Source organism: Anser cygnoides, chromosome 11, assembly GCF_040182565.1.
Source record: "Anser cygnoides isolate HZ-2024a breed goose chromosome 11, Taihu_goose_T2T_genome, whole genome shotgun sequence".
In the NCBI taxonomy this organism is placed as follows: domain Eukaryota; kingdom Metazoa; phylum Chordata; class Aves; order Anseriformes; family Anatidae; genus Anser; species Anser cygnoides.
The window spans coordinates 6036336-6058556 of NC_089883.1; the positions used below are offsets into that span (position 1 = coordinate 6036336).

The window sequence follows — 22221 nt, forward strand, 5'->3', positions numbered from 1 at the left end:
GACAGCATGAATGACACGCTGATACAGCTGTGTCATCTTGCTCAGTTTTATCTGTCCTCACCAATTACCAGCCTCCATACTACTACTTCTTCAGCCCAAATTATCTCTGGTGTAGGGCTGTCCATAGCAGTGCCAGGTACAGACTTTTATTTCTGTTGGTACCATTGGGATGAGCATGGATTTACCTATTCGTGCAAAGAAAAATGTGCAGGGATACGTCTAATTATGCCTTGCTAAGTACGAAATGTCCTTCTATTTAGCAGATGCTTGGGCCCTACTTTGACCTAACACTGACTGTTTCAAGTAAACTGCCAGCAGCCCCGTCAAACTGTTGTGGGTAATTTGGAGTATGAAATGTGTTAAATTATTCAAAAAGCTGAATAAGCATAAACAGGCAGTACAACAGGAGAGATATGCATATCCAGCGATGCTGGTGTGACATTTAATACATCATATTAGCACTCCTGTTAGTACAAAGAGCTGGATGCCTAGCACAGCAGCCTGCAAATTCACAGGCAGAACACAATGTAACTGCATTTTGCCCCCTATAGCCTTCCTCCAACTGTTTCCCTTTGCAAAGCTAGATATGGCTCGCCTATAACCAAAGGTGAAAGTAGGGAAGCAAAATTTGATTCCTCCCTCAAACAGAAAGTGCAGCAGGTCAGGCTCACCCACCTTTGCTTCACACTGGCATCAATCACTGCGCTGATAGCAACTGTCTGATTTAGGGCAGGGGTGTAAATCAAATCAGGATCAGGCTAAAAACTGTCTGATAGTGGGAAGCAGACCCCTAGACAGACAAACTCTGCTCGGTAATAGAGCTAACGTGGCACAGAACACATGCAGGCTCATAACACATGTCTAGCTCAGAAATACATACAAATCCCCATGTCCTAGTAAAAGCTGACACTAATTCAAGACAAAACCCTACATTTTATCTACTGTGGAAACAGTCCATTATTTCTTATCCTTCAAAACAAAAAGCATTTTCAGGTTATGGAGTATTTCTGAGATCTCGAGGGATTACACTGCAGGGGATGAATGAGATGCTTCTGTAGTCAGGGTTTCGTGATGGTGAGCACCAAGGGGAAGTGATACTCTCTACTTTGAAAGCTTTTTCCCATTCTCAGGGAGAGGAAAAAAAAATGGAAAAAAAAAAATACCAGCACTGTGAAGTTTGGGCCTGGAAACCCAATCTTCATTGCTTGGTTTGTCAATGAAAATAGAAATAAAACCTTAAAAAAAAAAAATCCATAGAGCCAGCTCATAACAAATAAATGGAATGATCTCTCCTGAGAGCAAATGGAAGCCCTGGTGATGGAGTTAAAGCAGCCCGGACAAAGCACTCATGGATGTGAAAATACTGTCAGCCATATGCCTGGATCAGCAAGAGATGGACTAGCTGACCTAAAAGGCCTTTCCATGCCTTTTTACTTTCCCCCTCCATTTTTTTTTTCCCCCCTCCTTTCTCTCCACAGTTTTAAGGGGGCTGGGGGTATGATTACTTTGTGCATGGGGGAAGTCTGGGTGTAAATGGTTCTGAAGTTAGTTCCCTGGCTGCTAGCCACCTTATCATAGTCACCATTTTCTTTCTTTTTTTTCCATCTGTTTTGGTTTAGCTAAAAAAGTGATCATCTTCTAACAATTTTATAAGGCTGGAAGGGACATCAGTACATTTTGCCCACTCCTTTGAAACAAATATGTTGCAGTATGTTTCTTGGCTCTTCTTTTGCTTGGTTCTGAACTCCAGATAGTGATAGCCTTCGATTGCTGAGTCTACCTCCATGACAAATGTTTACTAGCTTTGTTATCACACGTGCTTTGTGAGAGTATGGGGACTGAAAACTACATAGCTCAGTTTTCAAAGAGTGAATTGGAACTTGTCAGATAGACACTTGTAAAAAAAAAAAATTGCAATCAGCCAAATTTTGTTCTTTCTGGAGAGAGCTATAGAAAAAAAATAAACACTATCTTGTCAAAAACATAACCTCTGCCTATAAACACAATGGAGATAGGCAAATATTTTGAGGGGAAATGTAGGTTCAAGTTTTAATCTTTAAACAAATTTTATTTTGCAAATATTTTCAGACATATTTTCCCAGGGAAATAGCCAGCTTGTATCAATTATTTAGGAGTGTTTGTAGGAAGCCAGCTTAAATTCATAACAAGAGTATCAGTTCAAGAAATGTGAATCTAAACATCAAGTCCAGTTAGTCAGGGAACAAAAACAAACCATATGACCTCTCAATCCAAATTAAACCCGATAAACAGCATCCAGAACCACCTACAGAAATTATGTAATAATTATTTGAAATTATGAGTTAATACAAACAATTGTTTGCCTTCTCATAAATATTTCAAAACCATAAACAGACAATAAACCCTTGATTCTCCATTTCCCCTGCTGCTTACAGTAGTCTTTCTGATTTAAGAAGGGTCACTTCTCTGAGCCAGCTTGAGCAGCTAAGGTCATACCCAAACTGGTAATGGAAAACCATTTTGTGAGCCCAGTTTAGAGATGGTGAAAGACAAATCCTTCCCCAAATAAACGTAGCATAGAAATCTAGTGAACAGCATTAACTATTTCCCACTGTGGAGTAGCACATAAGGTGCTCTTCTACTTATTGATATAGATGCAGTCCTGCTATAGGCAAAGAAGCCAAAGGAAAGCAGCGAAGGCAGTGAGACCACTGAGGACAAGCTGACATCACTTGGGAGCCAAAGTAAACTCAAGGATTCATCCACTTCCCAGCACCTCAGCAATAAAAATAAATCCCATTAACTTCCATCGCAATTGAATTCTCGCTCAGCTCTGCCACAGTAGCCCATTCCTATTAGAGAAAGGGCACATCAAGAGTGTTCTCTTGATCTCTGCTCCAGACATTACATGGCACCAGATGACATGCTCAGGCAGCAAGAGACCCAACAGGTTTGTGAGATCCAAGATTTCACTTCATAAAATTGGAGAATCTAGCTGGTTCCACACCGCAGCTGAGTCCCTATTCCTTGCTGACTTTATATGCAGCAAATCTATTGTACAAAATATGGTGGATTTGTTAAAGAAAATGCAGATTAGTTCCTTTTAAACATTTTCAACTACCAGCTAAATCAGGTCAACTCATGAAAGTTAAAACTGACAAACTTGCCAAATTTCTTTAATAGAGAAAAAGAACTTTAATAATCACTGCTATGATTTAATGTGGAAGAATTGGCAGGATAGGGGGAGATTGTTTCAAAGTGCCTTCATCCCTTCAAGGAATGTGACTGCTCCATTTTATTTTTTAACTGATGATCATTCTCACAAGCCCAGCTATTGTGTAAGTCACCTGGAACTGGTTTCAAATGTTTAACACTATATTGCAGAAGCCTTATTACATCTGGCCTCTCTGTAGCTCTTAGTTCTTCCTAATGAGTTCTACTTCAGAACATTGTTTTATTTGAAGGGGGATGTATTTCTTATACAATTTCTTAAATTTTCCTGCAAAGAAAAAACACTATCCAATGTTAAGCCCCCATTATTTCTTGATTTGCCACAGAAATAAAACTATTTGAGTCATTCTTAACCACAGTACATGAAATTAGGGCAAAGAAAAAGTACCACAGCTAAAAAACTGATTAACTCTCTCTTTTCTTCTTGCTTTACTGACATGGCAGATTTTTCAGTTAGTTTATCTGCATCAGAAAAGTTTTGCTCATGGTTTTCTTTAATTTATCAATAGCTGATCTCGGTAATGCTTGTATACACACTTCGTCTTGACTACAGGATCCCAAGAAGAGCCAGAGCTTGACAAAAAATACGGAAAGCTTTCACAACAGCCTTTATTAAACAACTTTCAGAGAGGTCTCGTTTTGAACTTTTCCTGTATTTAATGAAGACAAATCCAAAGTTGAATTGTCCTAAAGCACTTTCAGTTTTGCTTTCGACTTCTCACTCTCCTTTCTTGTTTCCCATCAGTGAGTGAATACAATAGCAGTAGGAAGCCAAAATACTCAATCATTGTGCCCTTTCAACGGTGTGTAATGATGTTGAAGGCTGCGTGCACTATTAGGCAATGCAGAGTAAATAAACCTCTCCATTAATATAATAATCTAGATTTTATGGGTCATTTCTGGGAAAATAGCACGCACGTCCCTGCAAGTTTTCCATAGGACCACACAGAATTATCATCATTTGGCAGAACCTTCTCTTTTGAGTCCTAGAACTGTCATTGTGAAACAAATCCCACTTTTCTTGTTGGCTGAGGTAGTACGGATCCACACTGAAAGCTCTCCAGGGACTCTGAAAGGTTTTTGTGCATGTAACAGCACATCTATCTAATTTGCAGTGGACTGCTCACTTAAGAACACTAACTGATAGAGATAAGCACAGGTTTCCAGTTTCTTACCTGGAGGGCAGTGGTTAGGTGGTTTATAGGCAAGATGACCTGACGCTACTGCCAACTTCATCCTCTTACTCTGGGTGCTCACATAAATGTCTGAAGTTGTACACATCGTATTAGCAGCCAGTTGAAATACTGGCCATGCTATCCATTCGCTTCCTTCACAGGAACGTGGTGGAAAGCAACGGGAATGTATTCAGTGCTTTCAGCATCTGAGTTCACTGGAATCATGCAGAAAAAGACAAGAGTGCAGCTCAACTAAAGTATTTCCTAATCATTTTAAAGATATTTCCTATAGTCTATTTAGACTATTTAAGAGTTTGCATCAAAGTAAATAAGCTACCATACCTGATGTGTGAACCCTCCAGATTCTTTACCCTACCTTTGCCCACCAGTCCTGTCAGGCACGGTGCAGCTGTCTCAGGTCACTTACGTACCCAATGGGAAGTTGCTGGATGTGGATATAGAAAAAAAGACACTACCAGTATAATCAGGGTAAACTGGGACCCCTGAAATCACCAGCTGAGCTGAGCATATTCTGAAGGAACCCGCGTCGCCACCAAGCACAGGGCACAGTGCTTTGATTTTCAGTTTCATTGTTCTCGGTAAGAACCTGGCCTGGGCCACACCAGGTTCAGATGGCATTTGGGCAGCATCGCTCTACAAATGGGTGAACAGGGGGTGACATAGTCTCACACCTGGGTACAAGGGAAAGATGCCACCTGTGAATTTTGTGTTGATTCCAGAAATTTTGATCAATCCCTGCTCCATTAATAAATGCAACTTTATCTACAATAAAACAAACTGCAAAATCAGCTTAGTACACTGAGCCTGTGCTCTGCTGATCAAAATAAATAGATAAAGCACTTGTGGTTAGTTTGAAAAAGTAACATCAGGAGGGTGAACATGGTACATGCCTGACATTTTTGCCATTCCTTCTCTACCACATGAAGACTACCCATACTTGTAAAAGAAGGTATTACAAACTATATATCCAAGTTTTCCATGATGCCAGCAATTGTTTTAAGCCTGTTTCTTGTGCCTTTTATCTCTCTTACAAATCTTGAAGGGAATAGGATTCATCAGTACACAAATGGCCTTTATTTCTGGCTGTTAAAAACCTGATGATGAGCAACATTTCCAAGGAAGAAAAAGAAGTCAATTTCCGAAGCATGTGCAGAGTTAATGTCTACAGTAATTGCGACTAAGTACGGTAGAGCAGAGATGTACTGCCAGCTGGAGCCAGGGATTAAAAAGGAAACATCTGTGCTGAGATTATAGGAACAGAGGAAGCTGTGGGAAGGAAGGAAGCGAGAATGCCCATGTAGGTCCACCTACCTCATTTGAACTTCTCCTTTTCCCCATGATTTTTTGTTTTCCTCTAGCAAAATTCTACATATTTACCATCCTGTGTGCAAAGAAAAGCCTGTCCTATTTCTCTGCTAATTGACCTTTGCCTTAGACTAACCTCATGACCACACATTAGCAAGATGAATCCTGAGCATTGGAATTTAGGTACACACTCACAACGGAGCAGGCTTTTAGGTAATTTGCTGAGCAAGAATGCCTTCAAGTGTAATGACTTGAGGTGAAACTTTTGGCTTCAACCAACTTACACTGAGTCTAACTTTAGGCATACAAGAAATTCCCTTATTCTCAGTGGTACTATATGCAAACTTAAATTTACACATGTTGAATTATTTAGTTAGTCTAGGAGCGAAATAAACAAGATTGCAGGCCAATAACAATATACCGCCCATTTTATCAGAACCTGAAAACATTTTAGATATTGAATACAGGATATATTCTACATTCAGCAAAATGTGCTGAAGATATTTCACCTTCAGATCTATTTTGTTTGTTTGTTTTTGTTTCGTTTTTCCAAGAATCAGAATCTTGTCCTTTCTTTATGAACCTTCTTATCAAAGTTCCTACTAAAATAATGGTACAAAGCCACAGGAGAAGTATTCTAATAAAATAATAAGAACGTTAGTCATTTGGAGATGTACGAAGGAAGATGTGAAACTTCTAAAACAACTTTACAAAACATGGCTAGCAAAAATGTATACACACACACACATTTAGCTATTTAGATTAAATTCTAATGAAACACTGTGTGTTGCTTTTATCCCTGCCAGTCTCCCCAAACTAAAGTTTCAGAAGTGCATGTTAGATTTGCAGAAATTGAATGCTGTACAAGACAGGTCAAAAAGAAATTAAAGATCTCTTTGCATTTGTGTTATTTATATATATTTTTTTCCTTTTTCCCCTCTCCTCCCTACTCCACTTGCCTTTGCACTCCTGTTCCTCAGGAGCTCTGGTGAGGTGAAAAGGCAGGGATGAATGCATTGAACCTGGGGAGAAGGAGGGAGGAGAGGAGGGAAAAAAAGCAAGAAGGAATTACTCCTTTCAAAAATAAATAAATCAATAAAAAAAAGCACAGAAGTATTACTTTAAAAAAAAAAAAATCCCAGAGCCGACACACACACTCCATTTCTACTAATCGGATTGTGATGTGTTTGCCTTTAATATGTGCAGCCAGCCCCTATGCCCGGCCTTGTGCACATGTCATGTCCTTTTAACATCAGCAGCCACTGGCCTGATTCTCAGACCCTGATAACATGTTCCCAAGTAGTATCGTGTAACGGGGGAGGAGGGGGAGAAGCTGGGGAGAGGAGCCAAGGCTGGCACAAGCGATCAGTGGCTTTATTGAAATGCTACAGACAACTCTCTTCTAATCGCCAAACCTTTCACTTAATTTCAATTCTTTGTTTTTTTTGTTGATATGTCAAACAGAGGCTACGCTGGCCATAAAACAAAAGGATGGATTCGAAGTAGGGCTTTTCCTTAATCCTCTCTGCTCCTTGCTCACTTGCTCATCCTGCTTTCAGCAGATTTCCAATATCATTAGTTTCTCTGGGTGTGTGCAATTTTCTGCTCCTTTTTGGAAAGGGAAGAGTTGAGAGGCTCAGGAACCTCAAAAACTTAAATGGGTTTAGAACAGAGAATTTTGGAAAGCTGTGATGGAATAGAACAAATCCTAAAAAAGGGCAGCGAGGCCACGAAGCCTGGACTCAGCAGAGGGGACATCTGCTTGCTCCATCCAGTCCCAGGCCAAGTTCCCATTTAACACTAGACTTTTGAACTAAGTCTTTCCACTTATTTAAGTCATTTTTAAAATAACTATATTTTTTTAGAATAAGTATTTTATTAGTAGTGGCAAGCTCGTTGAAGTGGATGAAGCCCAAAATATGCTCTACAGACCATGCTCTTGTAGCATTCATCTGCTTTTTACAGACAAGAAGATACCCAAATCCAGAGTCTCTATCTCTGAATTGTGAAACAATCCTGATCATCCTCCAAGAAGTTCCACAAGGTTTGAACTCCTTGGATACGTGGTATGAAGTAACATGCCACCAAAAGAAATGAAACCTAAAAAAAGGGTACAGTGGTCTTTAAAATTTCTTCTCCTTCTCAAAAAATCCCAACATCACCCTTGAATTACATTTGAATAATGTCCACCTTATTTTTAAACATGTAGATGCCTCTACACAGGTTAAATATCAAACTAAAACATATGTTGACTTCCTGAATGGTGTATGAGCAGAAATCAAACAAGACCTGGACACCACAGAACAGACTGCACACTTATTCTGGAGCCACATCCAGCTGATAATTTTGTCTCTTTCTTTTATTTTTTTTTTCCCCATTTGATTTGTAGAAAGTGAGCAGTGAAGTTTGTTTGGGATACATCAGCCTGCAAATTACACTGGACTTTGAGGTCTCACTGGTTGAATCTCTAGGGCTTATCTGAACTAAGTGCACATTGGGTTTGCTCAATGGAACTTTCTAAACGCAGTTTCTTACAGTGTTCCTGGTGTGACCATATCGGTGTGAATAAGAGAAACCTTCTGGTTCAGTGGAGATACAAGTTTGACTGCAAAGTTATTCTGTCAAAATCCACAATGTTTCTGCTTAAAAATGAATGAAAGGACTTGCTGGACTTTGACAAGTCAGAACCAATAAACTCACCGATGGTGGCTTTTCTTGAAATCGGTGCTCCTGAATGATGCTCGGAGATCAGTTCTTGAATGTCCTGAAAAATAGTGAATAAAACCACAGTTCCATCCAGAAGAGACCAAAGGGGAGATCAGATTCATGAATCCAAGCTAGAGAAGAGAGCTTATGAGCTTCCTCATTTCAGTGATAACAAGCACCAGACTCTGCATATTCCTTCCTCTTATAGAAACCTTCATGGCACTTTTCTCTAATTCACAGGAGGAGGCGCTTATAGAGGTCAGCCTACATCGTTTGTTTTGGGTCCCCAAGGACCCCAGATGACCAATTAGGTGTCAGGCAGGCACCTACCTTTACCATTTCTCATTGTGCTCCTGGTTAAAGACAATGCTGCAGAAGCAGCAGCTTTAAAGGTGTGAGAGGAGACACCCGATGGCTGGTCCTGTATTTGTGGGGCTGGTGTTGTAGCCTGCATAGCTTTTGTCATTTCATACACCTGAGCCAACAGTTTTTAAACTGCTCTGACCATCTCTGCAGGCAAAACAAGGTAATCCAAAGCATAGAACTAACTAGATAAGAGACACCACAGAGAATAGAAGTGCACCAGCATGAACTATTTCACAGACAACCCACAAAGGTAAACTTATAAATATCCTTGGGAGTGGGGAAATCGACTAGCACATGGGAGCTGAGCACTCAACTCGCTTTCCTCATGGAAAATACTAATAGCAATAAAAATATCAAACCACTGCGAACTACTGAAGAAGAAAAAAAAAAAAACACCACTAAAATCCTTAAAAGAGTAAGGACTTAGACTGATGCAACTTGAACCATCAATTAGGTCCACCCTTGACCCATGTGTGATTGGCAGATGTGCACATCCTGAACTCCTAGACCTCTTTTGCAGCCTACTTGTGTGGTGCTCACTGATACCCACAGGTTCTGCTGCTGTGGATTCGCATGGCATTGCCGCCAGCCAAGGATGCTCCCCAAACCTGTGAGCTGAGCCTCCACGGCACCACATACCAGGCAGCAGCACAGCTACCAGCGTGCTCCTGTCAGTAAAAGCCCTGTAATTCCCTTGGCAAGGGAATAGTTTCCCTTTTATCTCTTATTAAAGGGGATCAGGTGTTTGCCCATGAGAAATGCACTCTGAGCTACAAGATTTTTTTTTTTTTTCTGCTGAAATATGCCCATAAACTAGATATGTGTCTGTTTAAATAAGCATAAAATTATGAGTATCCTGCAGCAAAATGAGACAGCAGCATTCAGGGTAGTGCAGATGAAAAAGCCCATTCTTCTCTCCTTCCCTGACTTTGCTGGTGAACTTTGGGCCTATTGAGACTTTTCAAGGACACACAAGAAGGGGCTATACAGCTGCCAAAGACTTTTTAGAATAATCTTTTAGATGCATTTAGTCAGAAAGCAGCTGTGTAAGTGATGTGATTTGTATTTACATGCACATATAACGCCCCCAGTACCCTGGCAGCTACTGTGTGAAGGCAGAGCATCTCTCCCCAGGTCTGAGAGTACGCCCTGCACTTTTCCAGACAACAGAAAGGACTTTGCTATTCTCTGAGTCGAGGCTGAAGAGCATCATTATTGCACTGGCTGCAGGATCCTCCTGTTCTCCAGCCTTCTCATTTCAAAGCCTTTCATTTCCCGAGACAGCTGCAAGGTGTCCCTTCAAGGATTTTGCTTTTTTGATTTATGCTTTTATACGCTCGAATCTCAATTGAGATATCCCAGCCTCATTCCATTTCTGACCTTACACCATCAAACCGGAGTGACCCTCCATCTCTCAGGCCTGGGCTGGCTCCCAGCCCAGGTTAGAGAAGAGCAGGGGCAGAGCTGCAAAGCAACCCATCAGCCGGGTCCCGAGGAGATGCTTCGCATAAAGCCACCACAGAGCACAACAGCTTGCTGCTGGCCACGCGAGCTCTCCATCCTCCAAACTTCTGACATTTTGACACAACTCTTGTTTTGCCAAGGCTTGCTTTGCATTCTTTTTGTTCTGAGAAAATCCTGTCCAGACCAAGCCAAGCGCCCCAACAGATGGCATGGAAGCGGATGACATGGGATTGAGATCTGCAAACAATACTGAAAATTGCCTTTTAAGATAATAATTATTATTATTTCAGCTACAAGCAAGCTTTTTGGCAATGAATTGGAGTTCCTGAGGGCCAGGCACCTGCTTCTGGTCATTGTTCTGCCTCTACCACACCTGTAAGCACGTGAGCATGCAGTGAGGATATCCAGGTATTTGATCCCCTCCAAATGCAGCCAAGAACACCCAGACAGCGGCGAGACAACGCCCAGAGTTTGCCACTTTTGTGCTGATGATTCTGCAAGTGAAACACACCCCAGCAGGATAAATAAATAAATAAATAAATAAATTCTCATTACGGCATCACTTCCTTTTCTTTTCTTTGTTAGAGAAAAAAAAAAAAGAAAAAAAAACTTTACTGGAATAGCTTCACTGTCATAAACTGATTGAAAAAAAAAAAATGTAAACTTCCTAACAAAAATCCTTTCACTGTCAGAGAGCCCCTGCTCTGCTCTACATAAGATGCTTCCATCAAACAGACACCTTTAAAAAAAATCAGCTGAAAGGAAAAGCAACTCTCATTCAGGAGAAACTGAGGCAATTTGAGACCGTATATGCTGCATTAGCTTTCAGCTTTGACGCCAGTTAAGTACACTTCTAAACAGTCCTTAGTACTTGCTTAAATAATAAAGGAGAGAAGGGAAAGAAAAAAAAAATTTGAGGCTGGAGGTCTATAAAATCTTTATTCCTGTCCTATTCAAGAGCCACCCTTAGCTGCTGCTGATGAGAGCAAAATTGGGAGCAAATAATACTACCATCCTCCTTCTTCAGTAATGCCTTTAAAACATATAAGTGCCAGTTGAATTAGCCTATTTATAAGACTTCTTTTTTCCCCCGACTGTAAACTCCTAATGACTCTCCGTTACACAATGCAATTCAATATGACTCAAGCTTCCAGGGGTCTTGATCCCCTCTAGATAGTGTACCACAAAAGTGATTTATAAACTACAGTCTGAGAAAGTCAGAGACTGAAGTGATTTGAGAAAATAGTTCAAGCTTGTAAGTGAATACAAGTGCTATGAATTCCAATGACAGAATACACCCCCCACCCCCAAATCTTTTCCTATATTCTCATTTCATACAGCAGAGGGAAAGGTGGTGATAAATGAAAGGGGTGGGGGGCAGAATAAGAAAGCCCAAAGGAAATAAGAAAAATAAGAGCTGTATGGCAAGAGCTAAGTCATACACCAAAGTAAGCCTTTTGGGGTATGAAAAAGTGTAACAAGAGCCTTTGCATGGCAGATCATATCTGTGAAGCTGAGCAGTTTTGAATGGGGCACTCTGTGGCTGAAGAAGTGCTAGAGAGGAGGCAGTAGGGAAGGAGGTAATAAAAGCAGAGACCACTGATAAGCTGAACTCAGATACCAGGTGTATCACTAGAGAAAAAACACAAATTTGTCAGTCCTTCCCCAACAAAAAGTGAACAGTAAATCTATATATGTGCGTGTATATATATATATATATATTTTTTTTTTTTTTGAGAAGGACCCTATGTCTCAAAATGTTATTTTGGATGGAAATAATCCCAAATCACACAGTTTCTTCTTGCAAGACAGATTTTCCCATCCAAATTTCAGCATGGGTTTGTTATTTTGGAACCTGTTCCCTTCCCCCTCTCCCCTTGTCGCCTCTCCCTGTCTTTCACACTGAGGCGCTTGGTCTAAAGACAGCCAGGGAGCTAAATATATATTAATTAGAACTCTTGAGGCTGCCATCAATGAGATACAATTATCCCAAACTGTTGCTATTACAGGCTCTGATAGCTTCATTTAAATTCCTGAATAAAACATGAAATATCTTTAATGAGAAATGAATATAGTTGTCAAGAGGGAGTAGTTGTGATATTGTTACTAGTTGAGATATAGAAGATGAAGACATAATATGAATACCTTCGATTTTATACAAAAATGACGGCTGTTAGGAAAAGACAGATCCCCCTTCAGAGATTTCATTTAGGCTGCATATCAAGAAAACATATAAAACAGCAACATCTCTCTTGCATGGAAACTCTGCTGTCCCAAAGGCAGCTGGCACTCCCGACTCTGTGTGAAGTGTAGCTGGTACAAGGTGTAGTGGCAGCAAAACGAAACGCTCTACCAACAAGGAGAGATTAAACAAAGCATGCCATGCTCAGCAAAACACTCCTGTTGTTACTCAGTGGCTGAGCAGGGTGCTCAGCATGGAAAACTCTCTCCCACACTCTCTCATGCACTCCCTTCTTTTTTTTTCTTTTTTTTTTTTTTTCATTTTTATTATTTTTAAGACAAATGCCAATGAGGGAGCAGAGACGTGGTTCTCTCTCCTTTTCAAGGCAACTGAAAGACACAAGGCCAGGCCAGTGAAGAGCAGTTCTTTAAATCACGCTGTCAGGGAGATGGGAGCTGCAGCACCTTCTAATTCCTCTGCAGTTGCTTGATGGACTGCACCACTCACACTAAAAATTCACCCTTGAGCTGCAGCAGAGGTCTCCTCACCTGCTGTTTGACTGAATTTACAATGACTCCCCCCTTTCCATGCAGTTCATTTATTTGTCCCTCCTTTGCTTAAAGTGAGCTCTTGGATTTTCCATCCAGAAGTGTTTCCAAAATAGCTCACAGACAAGGGGCAGCTGCGAGTCCCTGATGGAGCCCCAGGTCCCTGCTCCCATCAGACAGGGCACGCTGAAGCTCTCAGCTCTGGCACCGCCGCTGGAAAGCGGCTCTTTCCAGGGTGGAGCACAGCAGCTATTTAACAGCATGTACCATCACTTGTACTTCAGTTTAGGTTGCAAAGTGGAGATGATTATCATACTAATTGAAAGGGCATGGGAAATATTAAGGAGGCAGAACATAATTATCCAAACTGGAAATTGCCAGGTCATTCCCATTCTTGGAGGATCCTCTAGTGACCACAGAGTATGGTCAGGACCTCAATTTAAAGTCTCAGTACAAGTTTGCATCAAGCATTTTTACATTAAATCAATTAATATGTATGTCCCGAATATTAGTTTTGAGATACTTGGAGTGTAGCAGCTCAGTTTCTTCTACAAGCATTGGTTTGCATTTATTCTCTAGACACAGAGATAGAAAATTATCTCAGGGATACAATTCAATTTCTCTTAATCAACACCTCTTTGCTTCATCGAGTAAAGCATGTTTAATCCATTTAGAGTTAGTTGTCAAGGAATACACACTCTAATTAATATTTTCCTGAAGATGTTTGTACATGACAGCATAATAAATTAAACAAAGAAATAACAAGAGTGAAGAGTTTAAGTGCCCCTGCCAGACTGGACCAGAAGAGATACCTCTGTGGATTCAGTTTCTGTTCCACCTGACTATCCAGCAGCATGTCAGCTTCAAGACAGAACTTACGAGAGGAAAAGGAAATACATACACCTAAATTGTCTCCTATTCTTGGCAGCTCATGGTGCTAAGGACACTACAGTCAGGGCAATGAATTGCCAGGTCTCAAAAGTTGCCCTTCAGAGAAGAAATGAATCAAAACCTACTGGCCGGTGTCTAAGATGAGAAAAGAGTTGCCTAATGCACCTTAAAGCTTATTCTGTCAAAGGGCCTTTGCTCGCAAGCTGAAATACATGTATTCTCCCCCCAGGAGTTGAAAACAGTTACAATTCAACTCTCCAAAACCAGCCACAAAAGACCTTGGAAGAAGCAGAGATGTGCAGTCACTGGGCCAAGAGAACAATGCAACCTCAGCCACAGCAGAACCAGGAGTACAGAACAAATACACTTCAAGCAATACCTGAACATCAGCCTAAATATTTATGCCACAGTCACATGCCTCAGATTTATATGAATAATAACACTTCCTGGGATCAAAAGCCATCTTTAAGGTGAAATATTGCCGCTCAAAAGCAAAGAGGTTTTATTAACAAGCAAGTCCTTTTCTTTTAAAGCAATTTTGGGATTCCCTTGAGCTACTCAAAATTGCTGAAGCAAACACTCGCCCCTCACTGCATAAGTCATCTTTGAGGAACCGAATTAAAGACCTCGGAGCCCGACACTGGAAACATCAAGTGCAATTTACTGCCTTTGAATCAGTGTAACCAGCGCAATATCCAATTATACTAATTTTATTTATGTAGTTTATTCCCCACATCCCCCCCCAAATTAATTTTATGTTCCTAAAAAGAATACTGGATTAATAGCCCTAGTAACCAAATCCATCCATCAACAAAAAATATACCACACAAACAGTGACTCCGCAGATTTTTCTCTCTACCACTTGTTTTAATGCAGGACTCAAAGATAGCATGTCAGGAGAGTGACGAGATTCCCCAGAGCCCTGTACAATATTTTTACCCTTTTCAGAGACGGCGTCTTTGGTGTCAGCTGGCTATGACCAGCAGCGGCAGGGATGCTCTGATGGGAGCAGGCATTTTTCCATGGGCAGTTGACAGCAGTGACTTTTTGACTGGCCCCTTCCAGCTGCTCAAATCTGAAACTACATTTAAAGGGCAGAAAAAGGAAGAAAAAAAATACAGTATTACCCAAAAGATGGATGTTTACTTCAAAATCATGAGTTTCCAGCTTTCAGTAGGCTTGACCCAAACTCTTCCTTTTTTCCCCTTGTGTCAGCTCCTTTTCCAAGGAGGATGCCACACAGCACTTCTGTGGTCAGATCCTGCTGGGTTTGGGGTATATTCTTGCTGTACCCTGGCAAGGCAGGAAAGTTTTGGGGAGATAGCTGCAACCACTTGCACTAAAAACAGCCCCAGCTTCTTTCACTCCCCATGCAACTTTTCCCAAATTCATCCCTAACTCTAGTATGCTGGAACAAGACAGATCGGGCAGGGTAACCAACTTGTGCTCAGATAAAACTCTCGCATTTTCCTCATCTCAACAAGATGTTGCTTTTATTCTCTTTTCCACTGCTTTCTTTCATTTTTTTTTTTTTTTTTTTTTTTTTAAAGAAGGCCCCTCTGACTGAACATACCTGTTTGTTCTTATGTCCTGGGAAACCAAACAAAGCACTTTGAATTACTTATTGTTATGGCTTGGGGACAATATTGCATCTCTAGGTTTATAAAGCAGCCACTACATTTACACCACTAAATACAAATGATTTTAATAATCAGTGTCGTATTTGCTTCTTTCAGCAGGGTGCCTTGTCATTACTTTAACAATAATAATACCTGCTTTTCATTTGCTAAATGTTATTATGATTATTATTCAGAAGCTTTACTATAATTAACTAACTGAGCCTCACAACACCCCTGTGAATCAGGCAAAGAATTACAACTCCCCTATTTTTCACCTGGAAACACAGTGATGGGAAAGCTAAGTATCGTAACACGTAGGGGGCTTGGATTAAACCCAGTGCTTCAAGATTCAAAATCCTATGCAGAAACCGCACCTTGAGCTGTCTGCCTCCAGCTCAGCACCTAGTGCTGCTGTCAGTTCAAACTCATTGAGATGACGTTTTGGAAACTCAAAAATAATAATAATAATACAAAAAAAAGAAAAGAGAGAGAAATAAGAAGAGAATGAAGAAAAGAGACACGGCAATACTTAATGCCAAGACGCCTTGCTCTCTGCAGTTTAACAACCTCTTTTGGCAGCTCCAACTCCCGGCTGGTGTCGGTGCCTGAATCCTGAGCACTCACGTTCAGCGCCTGCATCGTGCACATCTGTATCTATACAGGCGACAGCTTCTGTCTATAATAGCCACCTGTGAGACCAGGGGAGAGGCATTAAAAATTAAAGAACTGCAGAGTAGATTGGAAGCCAATCTTGGGTTTATAGACAGGGAAGTGTTTGACAGGTGGTCTCTGCGAAAGAAGTGGCCTTAGAGACACATTTCTCTTGATTTTATTTTTTAATTAACTTTTATTCTCAATATTATCATGTACTTTTTCCCCCCTTTACTTTACTCCTTGCTTCCAGCCTGGAACTCTGTTTAGCACACCGCTCTCACCACAGTGCTGTTATAAGTACATTTGGTATTATAGTGCAGAAGGTAGACTTTGTAGAGCCTTCCTTCCATCTCTACCCTGATGCCAACCATCAACCCAACAAGTTTTTCCACAGAGCTTGACAAAAACCATAGTCGCACTGCAGAGCTCATCATCCATCCCTTCAGGTGGGTTATCCTGTACCCCAGTGACACGTCCAGCAAAGCCCATATTCACGGGGGCTGCTCAGTGGTGAGCAGCAGCCCAGGCCCTGGGTCAAGCATTGCCTGCTAAGCTCTTCCACATGTGCCATTCGGGCCCCTTCTGTTTGGGTTTCACGTACCGGTTTTACACCCCTCGCCTCACATAAAAACAGATGGCCTTGGAGGGACGAGGAGGGCCATCTCCATCACTGTCTAAAGCCTAAGCTTCACCTCCTGCCATAAAAACGCTTCCTCACCTTCCCTCCTGCTCACCCCTCGCATTCCCACTTTCAAGTTAATCGGAATAACACATCTGCAGCCAAACAACAGAAACCCCTGCATCCCCTCCAGGCCCCCCTGCCCACTTCCCGCCCCCCGGCTCTGCTTCATTGACTCCTCCAAACCCACCGCGCTTGGACGGAGCACTTAACCTTCTGCAGAATATCTTTATGCTCCATTTTCCTTTCCATTAGGAAGGAGATGAAAGCAAGAAGGGGATGCTTTTGTACAGCTGCTGCCAGCAGATGTGCTCTCCCAAGATTATATGTGTTTTAAGCGTAGACTTGTACGCTTCTGTGTGTGAGGGGTTTTGGTGCAGGAGGGACATATGGATGAAGCTTAAGTGATGCTGTGTTTAAGCCTGATGCAATGGTTTATATCCAAATTGGAGCAATTCATTCTTGAGCTATCCTCTAGCTTCCAAATGAAGACAGTGCTAACCAAACCTGCTGCACCTGTAGTATTCTGAGTGCCATTTTCCAATTTCTTTATAGGCATAACAGGTAAAATTCAGCCTGAGACTACCAGGTCTTTTTCACCTGAGAAAAGATCCATGATTGACTTAAGCTTTTTCATGGTACTCACTGCTTTTCTCACAGTTTGAAATTTATTTCTGTATTTTCCTAAGAAAAATCCCTTTGTAGTAACAGTGGGAAAAATATATGTACATTTATTTAAATCCACTTTCTAAATGCATAATAATAAATGCATAAATAATAATAATAATAAGAGCAAAAACAAAAACTAGAAGTATCTATGTGAAGAGTAGAAGTTCTTGCCCAGGTGACTGATGAGTACCAGGAATTTGTCTGTCTGTGTATATTCCGTCAAGACCACACTGTGTCCCACTGACAGTCATTGCCAAAGCAAATCATGGGAATCTCCAAGTGCACAAAAAATGACTCTAATAAAAGCTTTCTGCATTGTGTCCTCCCAGGAGGCTTTTCACCCACCAGAGATACAGACACATCTGGGGTAGGCAGCAGCTAAGCATAATAGAGAGGGAAATGAAGACTTTTCTGCAGCTGAGCAGCCGGATGTATTTTAGGTAGAAAGATCCTGTTTGGAAGCCATTCAGTCCTGTGACTACTCTTGCTTATATGCTGTGCTTTAAAGTGTGCCTGGTCATGACCTCTGTTTTCCATCTCAGGTCAGAGGAAGGTAAGTGGTGCTGGGATGGGACAGGACAGGCAGGGAGGATGCTGTCGGGGTGGCCAAGGGGTGAGTGCGGGACCTGAGTGCCCCGAGTTCAGCACCTGGCTCTGTGCTGACTTCTTGCATGACTCAAGGCGAGTCACTTAATCTCATTTTCCCATCTGTGAGCTCGCAGCGTCACTGCGAGCACAAATACTGATGGGGCAAGGGAGGTGCTCAGCCGTGACAGTGCACGGCGAGGAGGAACACACCAGGGCTATAGCAGCTGGAGACACCATCAGCTGATAGGATAAAGAGAAACAAGAGCTCCAGTCCCAAAAACTGAACCCCAATCAGCTCAGGATGATGTTAATGGAGCTGTAGCATATCAAGGCAATCACTCGTCCTTCCTTAGTGCCATCAGGACCACATCAAAGCTGCCTGCATCTTTCTTCCTCTCCCTTCCCTTACTGCACCAGGGGCTCAGAGACGCTGGCTCTGGCTCACCAGTCTCATTATATTAGCTTGATAAACCACCCATTTACCTATAATTCAACAGACTGTAAAAACCCTCGCGGCTACTGCATAATAACGAAAATAAATAATAATACGCCTTAACAAGCATCAGTCGAAATAGCCAGGATCTGATGGACCTGGCGATAAACAGCAGATTTGCTTTCCCGGGAACGTAGACAAACTAATCAGATTTAGTTGGCAGCTACAAAAACACGACCGATAGGAGGCTCAGCCCCGACTCGCGCGATCCCCCAGCCCTGGTCATGCAGGGAGGGGGGCACAAAGAGAAAGGGCATCCAAACGAGATTGTGTGTACGCGTCCCTGTGCTGGATGCAATGCCCTGGCAGGCTGACAGCGGGCTGGCAGCTTTCCATCCCTTGGAAGGGGGCTCCTGGTCTGCACAGCCCAGACAGCAGTTTAACCCGGGGGTCAGAGGGCAGTCAGGCGTTATCTACCGGCTGGGTGCATTTCCTCTGCATCTGTGGCTCTGATATTCCCGAAAAGACATTGACAGGAGGGCGAGAGCTAATGGGAGCTCCTCCGGTATTTAGAAATGTAAAGGCCCGCATTCATTTTTAATGATGTTGGGAACTCGCTTTAAAAAAAAAATAAAATAACAACAAAAACAAAAGAGGTCAATGGCAATTTACATAGTGTGAGAGAAAGAAAAAGACTTTTAGCCTTCCCTACCTGATTTTTGGGGACTTGAAGCTGCTGGACAAGGAGAGGATTGCTGTGTGCTTTAACTACAATGCAGTCTTCAGTATAACATTCTGACAACAGGTTGGCTTGTACAGTCATGCCTTGGATATACCATATTACATTTTTATTGTACAGGACTAAAATAATTCCTACCTTCAGGTAAAAGCCATCATTAACTCTTTCCCTATTGCTCAGCACAGATGGTGCTTGACAGACCCTTACCAGCTTGCATGAGGCATAGGGCTGGCTTTTGAGCTAAGTGCTTATTTGGTGCATCCCTGAGATGCTTTAAAGCCACTTCTGGTTTCCAGCTGTCTTGGAGGTGCCAGTGCTGACCAAACTGGAGCAGCTCTAAATCCGATTGCACTGACATTGACTGCAAAACCAACGGGGGCTGCTGCAACACCCCATGGTCAAGCAGGCAGATGGGGGCCCTGATTACCTCCCATCTGCCAGAAACCAGGGAGGAGAGAGCAGAAATGCCACAATGGGGCTCATTTGCTACAAGCAACTCTCTGCTGGTGGGTGAAGCCCTCAGGTGATCATCCTCCTCACCTGCATAGCTGCTCTGCATCAGTAAGGGCTACTGAGCTGCTATCACTGCTGCAGAGGGCCAAGGTCTGCCATAAGACAGAAGTACAGCCAGGTGCAATTACCCTTGTAGGGTTGAACTCCTTTTATCGATTATGCTACAGCATTAATTCTGGGGTAATGCAGCCATGGATGGAGCCAGGATGACTGTCTCCAGCATAAGGCACTCCAACGTTTTTAGGTACTCTGAAATTTTTTTTTTGTTTGTTTTTCTACATTTTGTTTAAAATAATAAAATCTGAGCATTCAGAATCCAAACACTCACCGATTAGGCACTATTAACAGGCCAAAGAGGTTTTCACATGTGCTAAGCTAATACAGACCTCACTAAAAAATAGTAACTAGAGGACACCTCCTAAAGACTTTTTGCCAGTTCTTATGAGTCACCTTCGTATTTACTGATTCCTTCCCACCCATATCACAAAACCATCCCTATGATTAACATCTTCACTAGCATCCTCTGTGGAAGGGTAGCCAATACCAACATAACCTCTGCATTTTAAAGGTGACAGAGATTGATGAAGTCATTTTCCCATGCCCCATGTCATTTCCCTCCCCAGCTACAAGGCTGGTCCTTAGGAGAATATCCTTGTGGGTATTTGTCTAGACTACCCTCTAATTGACTCGAACGACAGGACTTCCGACGTTTCTCCAGGGAGATCATCCCACAGCCTGACAGACCTTGCTGCCAGGAAACATTTCCTGACGTTCCCCCTCCACTGTCCTTGCCCACTGTCATCCCAAAGCTACACTCAGATAATATCTTCTACCAAGAGAGATGTATATCCCAGGCTTACCACCGATGACTTTACACAGAGACAACGCTTTCACCAGTCCTGTTAACTTCCATCTGACAAGTGGTCAACTTTTCTTCTTTCAAAACCCTAGATGAATGTAATTATTTTCATTTACTCCCCTGCCTGCACATTAACTCAATTAGTTTACAGAGCTTACTCGTAAGCTTACAGCTTATGGAAAACCATTAAAACCAATGAGTCACGTATTTTTTAATTTATTAAAGGGACAAAAAATACTTATGTTTTATCTTTAATACAATCAAAATTCAGCATCTAGAAAAATGGCTTTGCCAAATTATTTTTTTCAAAAAAAATCATTTTAGAATCATTTACTGTCAGGGTAATCTCATAGTGAACAACAAGTTAATAAGGTAGCAATAGATATATTAATAATGAGTAAATCAATTGTTATGGGCTGTTCAATAGTGTATTATTAGTCAGGTTTATTCATCTACGCCCCTAGAATTGATGTGCTTTTAATAATCTATAACATGTTATTCATGACTTGAGTATTCTTCTCTATTAATAATTTACTAATGCTTTATAAACTATTTATAATTGTGTTCTTCATATAAAAAATATGATCTTTGATCTAAAAGTGAATGATAACTTGGGACAGTCCCTACTGGACTAAACTGATGATGCAGAGGAAACCACAATGGAGCTACTGAAGCACCATCTGTGCAATCCACAGTCCCCAGCATTTGCTTCGACTGATTTTGCGGCTCTTCAGAAACCTGATAGGCAACATGAATCGATTTTTAATTTTGCACAACCCAGTAGCAAAAGGTTCTTAGAGGACAACCAACGCTCCCATTCAGTGTTTGAAAATCCTTTTTTCATCTCTATGTTTGAGAACACATTAGGAACACAGGCTAAGAGGGAATCACCTAGCATATTGTTATAGAATTATTATGACAGAATTGTGACTTCTCTTCATCTTACCAGTCCCATCCAGGCACATAGACATCCCTGCTTTGAGTACAAGTCACGATGAAAATGACCGGAGAGATGCCAAGAAAAGGAGTAATATTTCATTAACAGTGTAGGGTCCTCTGGCTTCATCGAACTGAAATTGCCACAGCTGTACTCTTCCCAAGATCCACCAAACCCTGGAAAAGGGAAAGTTATAGTTCTGAACAATTTAATCGATTAAGTGCCACAGAGGAAAAAAAGAATCTAGCATTTATTTTTTTTTTTTTTTTTTTTTTAACCTGAAGAGTGGCTGGAATACATTAGTAGAGGAGTTTTTACTAAAAACAAAAATAATGATATCGGTGTTGAAAGGTAAAAACCTGTAGGAGTATTTCATCTAGTTCTGGTACCTGTATTTAAGAACAAAGTTACTGTTACAAGTATAAAGAAGGGTACCAATACATTACAGGAATGCAATGGCTCACTTATGAAGACATTAAGGGAGTTTGTTTTGTTTCACCAGCTAAAGATTAAAAGAGGTTACTATGACTCTTCTTAAATGTATTCAGGATTCAGGAGGGTGGGGCCAGGGGAAGAGTGAAGAAAGAAATTTTTTACGTTAAGAGACATTCTGGGTTCAGTTTTGGCCTTTCATTGAAGTATTGCTATCGGCCATTGCTAGGA

The 22221-nt window shown here is 41.5% G+C and overlaps 1 long non-coding RNA gene across 1 annotated transcript in view; it reads right to left on the bottom strand.

Moving 5' to 3' along the window:
- LOC125183728 (uncharacterized) overlaps nt 1–22221 on the bottom strand; it is a 29001-nt gene that overhangs the window by 3886 nt on the left and 2894 nt on the right. Inside the window, exons 3-4 of the long non-coding RNA XR_010834322.1 lie at nt 21568–21734; nt 8412–8475 (exon numbers count right to left, since the gene is read on the bottom strand). This is a non-coding gene — a long non-coding RNA (uncharacterized lncRNA). The remainder of the gene's footprint in view (nt 1–8411; nt 8476–21567; nt 21735–22221) is intronic.